This window comes from Aegilops tauschii, chromosome 5, assembly GCF_002575655.3.
Source record: "Aegilops tauschii subsp. strangulata cultivar AL8/78 chromosome 5, Aet v6.0, whole genome shotgun sequence".
Lineage (NCBI taxonomy): Eukaryota > Viridiplantae > Streptophyta > Magnoliopsida > Poales > Poaceae > Aegilops > Aegilops tauschii.
In genome coordinates, this window is record NC_053039.3 from 93467647 (window position 1) to 93481280 (window position 13634).

Genomic DNA, 13634 nt, shown 5'->3' on the forward strand with positions numbered 1-13634 from the left:
ATAAAGAACCCACATACTTATTGCAAAAATCTACAAGTCATCAAAAACCAAGCACTACGCTGTCGGTGTCAAAATTGGCGGATCTCGGGTAGGGGGTCCCGAACTGTGCGTCTAAGGCGGATGGTAACAGAAGGCGAGGGACACAATGTTTACCCAGGTTTGGGCCCTCTCGATGGAGGTAATACCCTACTTCCTGCTTGATTGATCTTGATGATATGAGTATTACAAGAGTTGATCTACCACGGGATCGTAGAGGCTAAACCCTAGAAGCTAGCCTATGGTATGATTGTTGTTGTCCTATGGACTAAACCCTCCGGTTTATATAGACACCGGAGGGGACTAGGGTTACACACAGTCGGTTACAAGGGAGGAGATCTACATATCCGTATTGCCAAGCTTGCCTTCCACGCCAAGGAGAGTCCCATCCAGACACGGGACGAACTCTTCAATCTTGTATCTTCATAGTCCAACAGTCCGGCCAAAGTATATAGTCCGGCTGTCCGAGGACCCCCTAATCCAGGACTCCCTCAGTAGCCCCCGAACCAGGCTTCCATGGCGATGAGTCCGGTGCGTAGATTGTCATCGGCATTGCAAGGAGGGTTCTTCTCCAAATTCTGAATACTTGTTTGAGTAGTGTCCGGCTTCCATAAATGTTGCGCTCCTTGGCTTTCGCGCCTAATAATGGATATCCTCCACGCATCGAGCGAATGCGAGAAGTCGGGGCATTTTTACATTTGTCACCCTAGCCATGTGGGTAAATCGCCTATTAAAGAGACAGGGATTCTCAGATCCAGATCACACCATCCTCCCATAGCGAGTATCCAACGGAGCGCGCCTAGAAAAAATCCATTCCAACATGGCCGGCCATCGCACCTCCTCCTCTCGCTCACGTAGCCCTAAGCCCGACAATTGGAAGAAGTGTTCCGTCCCGCACAGCCAATTAGTAGAGTTACAGACCCAGGGATTTCTCCCTCCAGCGTATATGGTCCCCGTTTTAGCCGGGCTCGCTACCTATAATGGTGGGGAGCAAGCGGAGAGCTTTCCCAACCCATCCATGGGGGAGCGAGTATGCCTTGTCCCTTACTTATTAAGAGGGCTTGGATTTCCAATTCATCCGTTCCTCCGCGGGCTCCTGGAGTTCTATGGCCTCCAGCTGCATAATTTCACTCCCGCCTCCATATTACACATTGCTGGCTATATCGCCCTTTGCGAGTTGTTTCTGGGCTGCGAAGCTCATTTCGAGCTATGGAAGAGGCTATTCTGCCTCGTACCCCGTACACAGGAGGGGTCGATATATCAAGTGGGTGGAGCCGAGATATGGCGCATCGCCGGGACCGGATATATGTCCGGTACTCTGAAGAGGACGTCCGAAGATTGGCCGTCGGAGTGGTTTTATATGGATGACGTCCCCCTTTCGGACCCTATTCGGATGGGTCTTCCTGAGTTCGACAATGCTCCCCTGAAGAAACGCCGCAGCTGGCGCCTTCGGAGCCCCCAGGAGGAAGATAACAGAGAAGTTCTTTACCTGATGGGCCGGATAAAAATGCTGGCTCAATCAGGACTGACAATAATCGAGGTTATGTCAATATGTATAATGCGGGGGGTACAGCCACTTCAATATCGGGGGCATCCCATGTGGCACTTTAACGGAGAAGATGATGCCACCCACTGTGGTCATAAGGGATCGGACTCAGTCGCTGCTCTAGCAAAAATCCTGTCCGATTTGTACAAGGGAGAGGAAGAGGAGTTCATCCGCATTAAGCCAGGGGATGGATTCTCCATGTACAACCCTCCAAGCTGGGTGAGCTGTCACTTTTTACTCCCAACCTTCCCGCATTCTTCGTCATAAGTATTTACCTTGCCGTTTCATGGCAGGAACTGCGAAAAGCTGTAAGGGAGGTCCACAGCCCGCCTCCACAACCGGAGGACCCTGACCGGGCCCTCGATCCCGGACTCGATGAGGATCCGGACATATTTGTGGAGCTGATCGATAGGACATTCTATCAATTGAGCTGCGATGATGCCATGGTGGCCATCATAGTCGACTATCCTGGACTACTCCCTGCATCGCATGTAAGTAAAACCGGAGTCCCAACTTCCGAGAAGGATCCCCTTTTCTACACTTCACCTACCGTACACATATGGTGTCTTACAGGGAAGGCCCTCGGGACGCCATGCCGAACCCGCGGTGACTCACCAACAAGGGGCACCGAAGCCGGGTAGGCTAAAAAGGAAAGCGGTCAGGACTGAGACGTCGTCGTAGAGGTATGATACAGAACCTCGCTCCGTGGTTGTCATCTTTTAAAATATAATAACGTCCATGTTTCCTGGTAGGAAAAACGCTTGCCGGACTATATCCGGAGAGGTTGCCGATCACGCCTCCACCTGTCGGGCTTCAGGGCCGGACATAGAGGCGGAAGCTAACATGGGGCGAACGCCGGATGTTCCTCCTACAGAGGATGCGGATAGGCTATCCGCTACAAATTCCGAAGTGGAGAGCGCTATGAATCACAGGCGTCGCCGGGCCGTACTCCGTGATGCTTGTTTCTCCTAAGAGGCGTTTGATGCCTTCAACTCAGGAGACGCGTACATCCGTGCTGCTCAAAATGATCTTGCAGAGCCACGAACCAGTATGTAAAGGATATACGGGTAAGAAAATCTGATAATTATATATATCAGTAGCCCCTGAGACTTGAAACAGTTGACACAACTGATTTAAGGATCATTATTTGTGCAGGTTCTTATAGAGAAGAATACCCAATTGTCTCAAGAGCTGGAAGAGTGCAAAGCCCAGCTACGGGCCCCAGTTGCCGCGTTGAAGGAGTCCGAGAAGGCCCCCCTCTGGTAACACTTGTCTCTATTGCAAAGAATGACAGGTACCAGATAGTATGCGGCATGCATGCAAATCTAACAATAGATTCTGCAGATGACTCCGGAGTGAATCCAGAGGTCGTGATAGGGAACGAGCCGCATGCCCAACGATAGCTAAAGGCTGGTGAGCGCGTGCTTAAAAAGGTTAGGCAGGAGAAAAACAATCTCCAAGATGCCAATATCCAGCTGGGCGTGGAGCTGAAGGATGTTCGGGCCCAGCTTGCTGACTCCGTAAAGGAGAATAAGAGGGTTCGACGCGGCATTTTTAGTAAGTGCTTGAACGAACTTTTAAAGAGTTCGGCGAAGAAACCGACTGATAGACTTATATCTGCAGGTATGCTGACGGGTCGTCCCGAGGAGGAGATGCCCGGGTCCGCGGGTGATCTTCTGCCAGAGCTCTCACAACTGCACGAACAAGTTCGGCAGGTGATGCAGGGCATTGCCCAAGCCTTGTGGCCATCCATCTCCCTGCCAGGAGGCATGGGGGAGCTTGTAGAGAAGCTCAAGGGAGCGCAGCGGCGCTTCCGATTATGGAAGATATCAGCCTGCCGACAAGGTGCGAGGGAAGCCTGGGCCATGGTGAAGACGCGGTATACCAAGGTTGACCCTAACCACATGGCCGAGGTCGGACCTGTGGGGCCTGGCGGGAAGGAGATCCCCGTCAGTTTGGTGTATGACCAAGTATAATTAGCCGCAAAGTATTCCCAACAGGATTGTAGGCTAAACAGCCTGTTGGATGGTATAGAAGAAGAATTTAGTCAGTCTAAGTGACTCTGTACTTCAAGTGACATATATTGTCCCTAGCCGGATTCTAAATCATTTGTCATGGCGGACCCTTTCGCTTCGACCTCTAGACCCGATTGTCCGGAGTGTATCCGAATACCCGCTCAGTTATGTAAAAACCGGGGTACGTGTGGAAACCAGGCGTAGGGGTCATATGTGCTTGAACAGACAAGTACCCAACTAGCTATGTTATATTACATGGATAGTAAGAAACATCTTCCAGGGAGAATAGTTCCGTTAAGGGTTCCTTTCCCTGGGTACGCATGCCCTAATGTGCATGTCTGAACTGCGAAAAGAGACGCAGGCTATAAACATCTAGGGGCATGTATTAAAATAAATAAAAGTCATCTTTTGTTCACCGACCGAGTATTCCCTTAAGAATGCTAGCTTTCGGCTTCACCCAGTCTGAGGTACACATCCGGCTGACCCGGCAGTAACAATCGCAGAGGTGCTCCCCTTATGCCCTAGCCGAATTAACGGGAACGTAGGGCATAAGCACAAGAGCCAGGCAACCCAGCTTGGCCAAAACTTAATTCATATCGATGCATATAATGGCGAAAAAGGTACATGTGGAAGAATAACACATGTGTGGGGCATAGAGCCCGGAAAATAGTTATATTAAGCTTCTGTATAAGAAGCCCCCAGGTATAATGAGCGCGGTTAGCGCGTCAAGATTGTGTAGTCAAGACACAATTTAGCCTTTAAAGGCCTTGAAGGAAAGGAAAAAAGAAAGAGATAAAAGACAGATAACGGATATTTAAAAAATTGACGGAGGTAAGGAGACGAACATAGAGTCCGGCACTAGGCGTAGAACCTTCGGAGTCTGGCTGCGTTCCATGGGTTTGGCTCGAGTCGATTGTCCGATGCATCCCGCAGACGGTACGCTCCACCGGTCAGAACTTGGTCAATAATGAAGGGAACTTCCCATTTGGGCTTGAGCTTGTTCTTTTTCTTCTCCGGTAGGCGTAGAACGAGTTCACCAACGTTATAGGTTTTGGCCCATACTTCTCTGCTTTGATACCTTCGAGCCTGTTGCTGATAGAATGCGGAACGGGCTTTTGCCACGTCACGCTCCTCCTCCAGGCGTCCAAACTGTCTTGTCGATCAAGCTCGGCTCCTTTCTCTTCATACATGCGCACTCGAGGTGAGTCATGAATTATGTCGCAGGGCAGTACCACCTCTGCGCCGTACACCATAAAAAACGGTGTGTATCCGGTAGTGCGATTCGGCGTGGTCCGCAGCCCCCATAGTATGGAGTCGAGCTCCTCTACCCAGTGCGTGTTTGATTCCTTTAAGGACCGCACTAATCTGGGTTTAATTCCGCTCATGATAAGACCATTTGCTCGCTCGACTTGACCTTAGTTTGTGGGTGATAGACAGAAGCATAATCGAGCTTGATGCCCATGTTGCTGCACCAAAGTTTTACCTCGTCGGCTGTAAAGTTCGAGCCGTTATCGGTGATGATGCTGTAGGGGATGCCATAACGGTGTACAACCCCAGATATGAAGTTTATCACTGGTCCGAATTCGGCAGTTTTAACTGGTTTGGCTTCTATCCATTTGGTGAATTTATCCACCATGACCAATAAGTATTTTTTCTTATGGCTTCCCCCTTTGAGGGGTCCGACCATATCAAGCCCCCAGACTGCAAAGGGACAAGTAATGGGGATTGTTTGGAGAGCGGTAGGCGGCATATGGCTTTGGTTTGCAAAAAGCTGGCAACCGACGCAACGTTGGACAAGGTCCTATGCGTCTGCTCGGGCCGTCAGATAGTAGAAACTTGTACGGAAGGCCTTGCTTACAAGGGCCCGAGCTGCGGCGTGGTGGCCGCCAAGTCCAGCATGAATTTCTGCCAAAAGTTTCCGCCCTTCCTCTTCGGAGATGCACCTTTGAAGGACTCCGATAGCGCTTTTCTTATAAAGCTCTCCCTCGTGGACCTTGTAGGCTTTAGACCACCGCACAATGCAACGTGCCTCGTTTGGGTCCTCCGGTAGTTCCTGCCTAGTTAGGTAGGACAAGAAGGGTTCTATCCACGGGGCGCTGATAGCCATAATCACATGGGCGGAAGGTGTTATTTCGGTGGCGGAGCCTCCGATTACGTCAGAGTGTTCGGTATCTGGTGTTGTGGCCAATTCCGGACTGTTGTTGCTGGTCTCTCCTTCCCATACCACGGATGGCTTAAACAACCTTTCCAAGAAGATATTGGGTGGGACAGGGTCGCGCTTAGCGCCGATGCGGGCGAGGATGTCCGCCGCTTGATTGTTTTCTCGGACCACATGGTGGAATTCGAGCCCCTCGAACCGAGCTGACGTTTTGAGGACGGCGTTGCGGTAAGCCGCCATTTTTGGATCCTTGGCGTCAAAGTCTCCATTTATCTGAGATATTGCGAGGTTCGAGTCCCCACGCACCTCCAGGCGTTGAATGCCCATGGAGACTGTCATCCGGAGACCGTGTAACAGGGCCTCATATTCTGCCGCATTGTTGGAGTCTGTGTATAGTATTTGGAGTACGTACTGGACTGTATCTCCGGGGGGGGGGGATGTCAGGACGACACCAGCACCCAGACCCGCCAACATTTTAGAGCCGTCGAAGTGCATGATCCAATTAGAGTACGCGCCGTATTCTTTAGGGAGTTCGGCTTCTGTCCATTCGGCGACAAAATCGACCAGTACTTGCGACTTAATGGCTCGCCATGGTTTATATGTTATGTCGAACGGGAGGAGCTCGATAGCCCATTTAGCAATCCGGCCCGTGGCATCGCGGTTGTTTATTATGTCGTTGAGTGGTACTTCTGAGGCCACCGTAATTGAACACTCTTGAAAGTAGTGTCGTAATTTCCGGGATGCCATGAATACCGCGTATGCTATATTTTGATAATGTGGGTATCGTGATTTGCATGGAGTGAGGACACTGGATACATAGTATACTGGCTTTTGAAGTGGGAATTTATGTCCGTCCATCTCTCGTTCGACGACGAGCACTGCGCTTACAACTTGGTGAGTTGCAGCTATATATAACAGCATTGGTTCGCCGACATTTGGCGCGGCCAAGATTGGGTTGGTGGCCAGGATGGCTTTTATTTCTTCCAATCTGGCCATGGCCGCATCCGTCCACTCAAAGTGTTCGGTGCGCCGAAGAAGGCGATAAAGGGGTAGTGCCTTTTCTCCTAATCGGGAGATGAAGCGTCTTAAGGCCGCCACGCATCCAGTTAGTTTCTGAATTTGCTTGAGGTCTGTTGGGATAGCCAACTGTGACAGAGCTCGGATTTTAGTCGGATTTGCTTCGATACCACTACTGGAGACGATGAAGCCCAGGAGCTTTCCGGCGGGCACGCCGAAAACGCATTTTTCCGGATTGAGCTTGATGTCGTATGTTCGGAGATTGTCGAACGTGAGCCTCAAGTCGTCTATTAAGGATTCAACGTGTCTGGTTTTAACGACCACATCGTCTACGTATGCCTCCACTATTTTGCCGATCTGTTTTTCCAGGCATGTCTGAATCATGCGTTGATACGTTGCACCGGCGTTCTTAAGCTCGAAAGGCATGGTGTTAAAACAGAAGGGGCCGTATGGGGTGATAAATGCCGTTGCGGCTTGGTCGGACTCCGCCATCTTGATTTGATGGTATCCGGAGTATGCGTCGAGGAAACACAATGAGTCGTGCCCTGCGGTAGCGTCGATAATTTAATCGATGCGGGGGAGGGGGAAGGGATCCTTGGGGCAAGCCTTGTTGAGGTCCTTGAAATCGATGCATAGGCGCCAGGATTTATCCTTCTTTGGTACCATCACCAGGTTTGCTAGCCAGTATGGGTGTTTTATTTCTCTAATGAATCCGGCCTCCAGTAACTTGGCTAGCTCCTCTCCCATGGCTTGTCGCTTAGGTTCAGAGAAACGCTGAAGAGTCTGCTTGACCGGCTTGAATCCCTTTAGGATGTTAAGGCTATGCTCGGCCAGCCTGCGTGGGATTCTTGGCATGTCTAAAGGATGCCAGGCGAATATGTCCCAATTCTCGCGCAGGAACTCCCGTAGTGCGGCGTCTACAGCGGGGTTTAACTGTGCCCCGATGGATGCTGTTTTTGTAGGGTCCGTTGGGTGGACTTGGACTTTGACTATTTCATCCGCTGGTTTAAAAGAGGTGGACTTGGATCTTTTGTCGAGTATCACGTCGTCCCTGTCCACTATGGAGCGCAGCGCAGTTAATTCCTCGGCCGCGAGGGCTTCAGATAATGCCTCGAGGGCCAGTGTGGCTGTTTTGTTTTCGGCGCGAAGTGCTATGTCCGGATCACTAGCTAGAGTGATGATTCCATTGGGCCCGGGCATCTTGAGCTTCATGTACCCGTAATGGGGTATGGCTTGGAAGATCGTGAATGCCTCCCGCCCTAGAAGGGTGTGGTATCCGCTACTGAACGGGGCCACTTGGAATGTGATTTCTTCGGACCTATAATTCTCCGGCGTGCCGAATACCACATCTAGTGTGATTTTCCCAGCACATCGTGCCTCCCGACTAGGGATGATTCCTCTGTAGGTCGTGCTGTTTTGCTCAATGCGGCTTCTATCTATTTCCATTTTTTGAAGAGTCTCCTCATAGATGAGGTTTAATCCGCTGCCGCCGTCCATGAGCACTTTAGTAAGCCGAAAGCCGTCCACAATTGGACTAAGGACCAAGGCGGCTGGTGCTCGGGCTGTTCGGAATTTAGGTTCGTCACTGGCATTGAAGGTGATAGCCGTATCGCTCCATGGATTTATTGCTGCCACGTGGCAGACTTCGGCAAGGCTGCTGAGTGCTCGCTTACGCCTATTATTTGAGGCGAAGGTCTCGAAGACTGTCAATACTGTATTGTTGTTCTCCACCGGATGGTGCTCTGTGGTATTGTTAATGAGGAGATCCTCACCGCTCTTGGCTACCTGCCGGAGTACCCAACATGCTCTAAGGCTGTGTGTTGGTATGGTATCCGTTGTACTGTGAATTTTGCATGGCCCATTAAGCCATCCCTCCAATACGGTTCCACGCCCTGTAGTGGGCTTTTGCTTCTTTGTAATTGGGTCGGGCGACTTACGAGAGTGCACCCTTTTAGTTTGGACTAGGGGTTTTGTCTGAGCCGGAGCATCCCAAAATTTTGTTTGGGTTTTCCAGGCGCTTTCCATCGCACAGTACTTCCGTACTATGGCCGCCAAGTCAGCGAAGTGTGCTATGTCACGGCGACTTATGGCGTTGAGGATTCCCTTGTCCGTGCAATTATTGCAAAAGAATGAAATTGCGTCTTCCTCGCGACAGTCCTTGACCTTGTTCATTACAAGGAGGAATCTGGCCCAATAGTGGTGTACTGTCTCCTAGGGCTCTTGTGTAATGTGGGAAAGATCGTTTATATCTGGGTGGGTGGGTGGATTTAAGTCCGAACCTTGACCCGATCTGAGACCCAGGGGCGGAGGAGTTTCCGAGTTTGGAAGTTCGGGCTCCAGGATGTTGCTCAATAGGTCTGGCCCACTGCCTGAATCTAGGTTCAGGGTTTGGGCGATGTCCTCCCGTAGATGGGTATCCGGCTCGGAGAGATCGGGAATCCGGACATAGTTTGTCCTCAAGATAGAGGAAGAATCGCCGCATTGCTCCTCCACCACCGCTATTTGATGGGTGACCGGCGGGGAGTTAATCTCCCTTTGGTCGGGTTTAAGCCCGATCTGATCATAGTATGTAGCGATTCCCAAGGCGGCGATGCGATCCAAGAGCTCGTTCAAGGAATAGAGCTCTATTGGATCCAACTGCTCGGCGAGTCCCGAGCCGATGTGGAGGTTGTTTTCGATGACCCGAGAAGTCATCGTTGGCGCAGCGGCTGAACAGGCGGTCATGACGAAACCGCCTAGTCGGAGAGTTTGGCCTACAGCCAGGGCTCCCCCAGAGGTGATGTTGTCCTTGACAACGAGGCGAGCCATCCAGCCTTATGATGACAGCACAGTGGAACTCTCAATGAAAGCACCAATGTCGGTGTCAAAACCGGTGGATCTCGGGTAGGGGGTCCCGAACTGTGCGTCTAAGGCGGATGGTAACAGGAGGCGGGGGACACAATGTTTACCCAGGTTCGGGCCCTCTCGATGGAGGTAATACCCTACTTCCTACTTGATTGATCTTGATGATATGAATATTACAAGAGTTGATCTACCACAGGATCATAGAGGCTAAACCCTAGAAGCTAGCCTATGGTATGATTGTTGTTGTCCTACGGACTAAACCCTCCGGTTTATATAGACACCGGAGGGGGCTAGGGTTACACAGAGTCGGTTACAAGGGAGGAGATCTACATATCCGTATTGCCAAGCTTGCCTTCCACGCCAAGGAGAGTCCAATCCGGACACGGGACGAAGTCTTCAATCTTGTATCTTCATAGTCCAACAGTCCGGCCAAAGTATATAGTCCGGCTGTCCGAGGACCCCCTAATACAAGACTCCCTCATACGCGCATGCTCCTAGGGGGATAGATTGGTAGGAAAAGACCATCGCTCGTCCCCGACCGCCACTCATAAGGAGGACAATCAAAGAACACCTCATGTTTCAAATTTGTTACATAACATTTACCATACGTGCATGCTACGGGACTTGCAAACTTCAAGACAAGTATTTCTCAAATTCACAACTACTCAACTAGCACAACTTTGATATCACTACCTCCATACCTCAAAACAATCATCAAGCATCAAACTTCTCTTAGTATTCAACACACTCATAAGAAAGTTTTTACTAATCTTGAATACCTAGCATATTAGGATTATTTAAGAAAATTACCATGCTATTTAAGACCCTCAAAATAATATGAGTGAAGCATGAGAGATCAATATTTTCTATAAAACAAATCCACCACCGTGCTCTAAAAGATATAAGTGAAGTACTAGAGCAAAAGCTATATAACTCAAAAGATATAAGTGAAGCACGTAGAGTATTCTAATAATTCCCGAATCATGTGTGTCTCTCGCAAAAGGTGTATACAGCAAGGATGATTGTGGTAAACTAAAAAGCAAAGACTCAAATCATACAAGATGCTCCAAGCAAAACACATATCATGTGGTGAATAAAAATATAGCTCCAAGTAAAGTTACCGATGGAAGTAGACGATAGAGGGGATGCCTTCCGGGGCATCCCCAAGCTTTGGCTTTTTGGTGTCCTTATATTATCTTGGGGGTGCCATGGGCATCCCCAAGCTTAGGCTCTTGCCACTCCTTGTTCCATAATCCATCAAATCTTTCACCCAAAACTTGAAAACTTCACAACACAAAACTTAACAGAAAATCTCGGAGCTCCGTTAGCGAAAGAAAACAAAAGACCACTTCAAGGTACTGTAATGAACTCATTCTTTATTTATATTGGTGTTAAACCTACTGTATTCCAACTTCTCTATGGTTTATAAACTATTTTACTAGCCATAGATTCATGAAAATAAGCAAACAACACAATAAAAACAGAATCTGTCAAAAACAGAACAGTCTGTAGTAATCTGTAACTAACGCAAACTTCTGGAACTCCAAAATATCAGCCAAAATAGGAAGACCTAGGCAATTTGTTAATTGATCAGCAGAAATTTGAATCAATATTTTATCACGTTCTGGTGATTTTTAACAATTATTTTCGTGAACAGAAAGTTTCTGGAATTTTCTGCAAGATCAAATAACTATCATCCAAGAAGATCCTATAGGTTTAACTTGGCACAAACACTAACTAAAACATAAAAACACATCTAACCAGAGGCTAGATCAAATATTTATTCCTAAACAGAAGCAAAAAGCAAAAAAAACTAAAAATAAAATTGGGTTGCCTCCCAACAAGCGCTATCGTTTAACGCCCCTAGCTAGGCATAAAAGCAAGGATAGATCTAGGTGGTGCCATCTTTGGTTTTCAACTTTTTAGCGGAATCAAGCTCGAATCCGGGAGGTTCTTTACGTTTCCCTTCATATTCTGAAATTTTTAGATCTAAAGAATCCAACCGCTTATTGCAAAGAGTAATTAACATATTCATGCGGTGAATATTTCCGCTAACGTTCTTAAGAGGTTCAAGAGACTTCTGTAAAATTTTAGTTACTTCGCAATTTTTTTCAAAAACTTGTGTCTCTTCCTGGGTATGATGAGGCTCCTTTTGTTGAGGTAGTGTTCCCACTATACCTTCTATAACTTCATGCGCAATATGGGGATCAATTTCAATAAAATTGCCTTTGGCAACACAATCCAAGAGTTGTCTATGAGACATATTTAATCCAACATAAAAATTGCGAAGCAAAATTCTGAGGTTTACTTCAGAGGTACAATTACGGTAAGACTCCATTATTCTCAACCAGGCATCTTTTAAGTTTTCTCCTTGTCTTTGTTTGAAGTGAAAAACTTCAAACTCAGGGGACAACGGAGTAGATAAGGGACTGGCCATGACGACAAGGCAAGCAAAAGAAAGAGAGGCGAACGAAAAAGAGAGGGCGAATAAAACTGCAAGGGTGAAATGGGGGAGAGGAAAACGAGAGGCAAATGGCAAATAATGTAATGCAGGAGATAAGGGTTTGTGATGGGTACTTGGTATGTTGACTTTTGCGTAGACCTCCCCGGCAACGGCGCCAGAAATGGCTCGTTGTCGGGACTCCAAATCTTGACTTGACCTTGCGTAAGCCTCCCCGGCAACGGCGCCAGAAATCTTTCTTGCTACCTCTTGAGCACTGCGTTGGTTTTCCCTTGAAGAGGAAAGGGTGATGCAGCAAAGTAGCGTAAGTATTTCCCTCACTTTTTGAGAACCAAGGTATCAATCCAGTAGGAGGCTACGCACGAGTCCCTCGCACCTACACAAACAAATAAATCCTTGCAACCAACGCGATAAGGGGTTGTCAATCCCTACACGGTCACTTACGAGAGTGAGATCTGATAGATATGATAGGATAGTATTTTTGGTATTTTTATGATAAAGATGCAAAGTAAAATAAAAGCAACGGAAATAACTAAGTGTTGGAAGATTAATATGATGGAAAAGAGACACGGGGGCCATAGGTTTCACTAGTGGCTTCTCTCGAGAGCATAAGTATTTTACGGTGGGTGAACAAATTACTGTTGAGCAATTGACAGAATGGAGCATAGTTATGAGAATATCTAGGTATGATCATGTATATAGGCTTCAGGTCCGAGAGAAGTAGACCGACTCCTGCCTGCATCTACTACTATTACTCCACACATCGACCGCTATCCAGCATGCATCTAGAGTATTAAGTTCATAAGAACAGAGTAACGCTTTAAGCAAGATGACATTATGTAGAGGGATAAATTCATGCAATATGATAAAAACCCCATCTTGTTATCCTCGATGGCAACAGTACAATACGTGCCTTGCTGCCCCTACTGTCACTGGGAAAGGACACCGCAAGATTGAACCCAAAGCTAAGCACTTCTCCCATTGCAAGAAAGATCAATCTAGTAGGCCAAACCAAACTGATAATTCGAAGAGACTTGCAAAGATAACCAATCATACATAAAAGAATTCAGAAGATTCAAATATTGTTCATATATAAACTTGATCATAAACCCACAATTCATCGTTCTCAACAAACACACCGCAAAAGAAGATTACATCGAATAGATCTCCACAAGAGAGGGGGAGAACATTGTATTGAGATCCAAAAAGAGAGAGGAAGCCATCTAGCTAATAACTATGGACCCGAAGGTCTGAGGTAAACTACTCACACTTCATCGGAGAGGCTATGGTGTTGATGTAGAAGCCCTCCGTGATCGATGCCCCCTCCGGCGGAGCTCCGGAACAGGCCCCAAGATGGGATCTCGTGGGTACAGAAGGTTGCGGCGGTGGAATTAGGTTTTTGGCTCTGTATCTGATCGTTTGGGGGTACGTAGGTATATATAGGAGGAAGGAGTACGTCGGTGGAGCAACGTGGGGCCCACGAGGGGGAGGGCGCGCCCCCCACCTCGTGGCTTCCTGGTAGCTTTCTTGATGTAGGGTCCAAGTCCTCTGGATCAT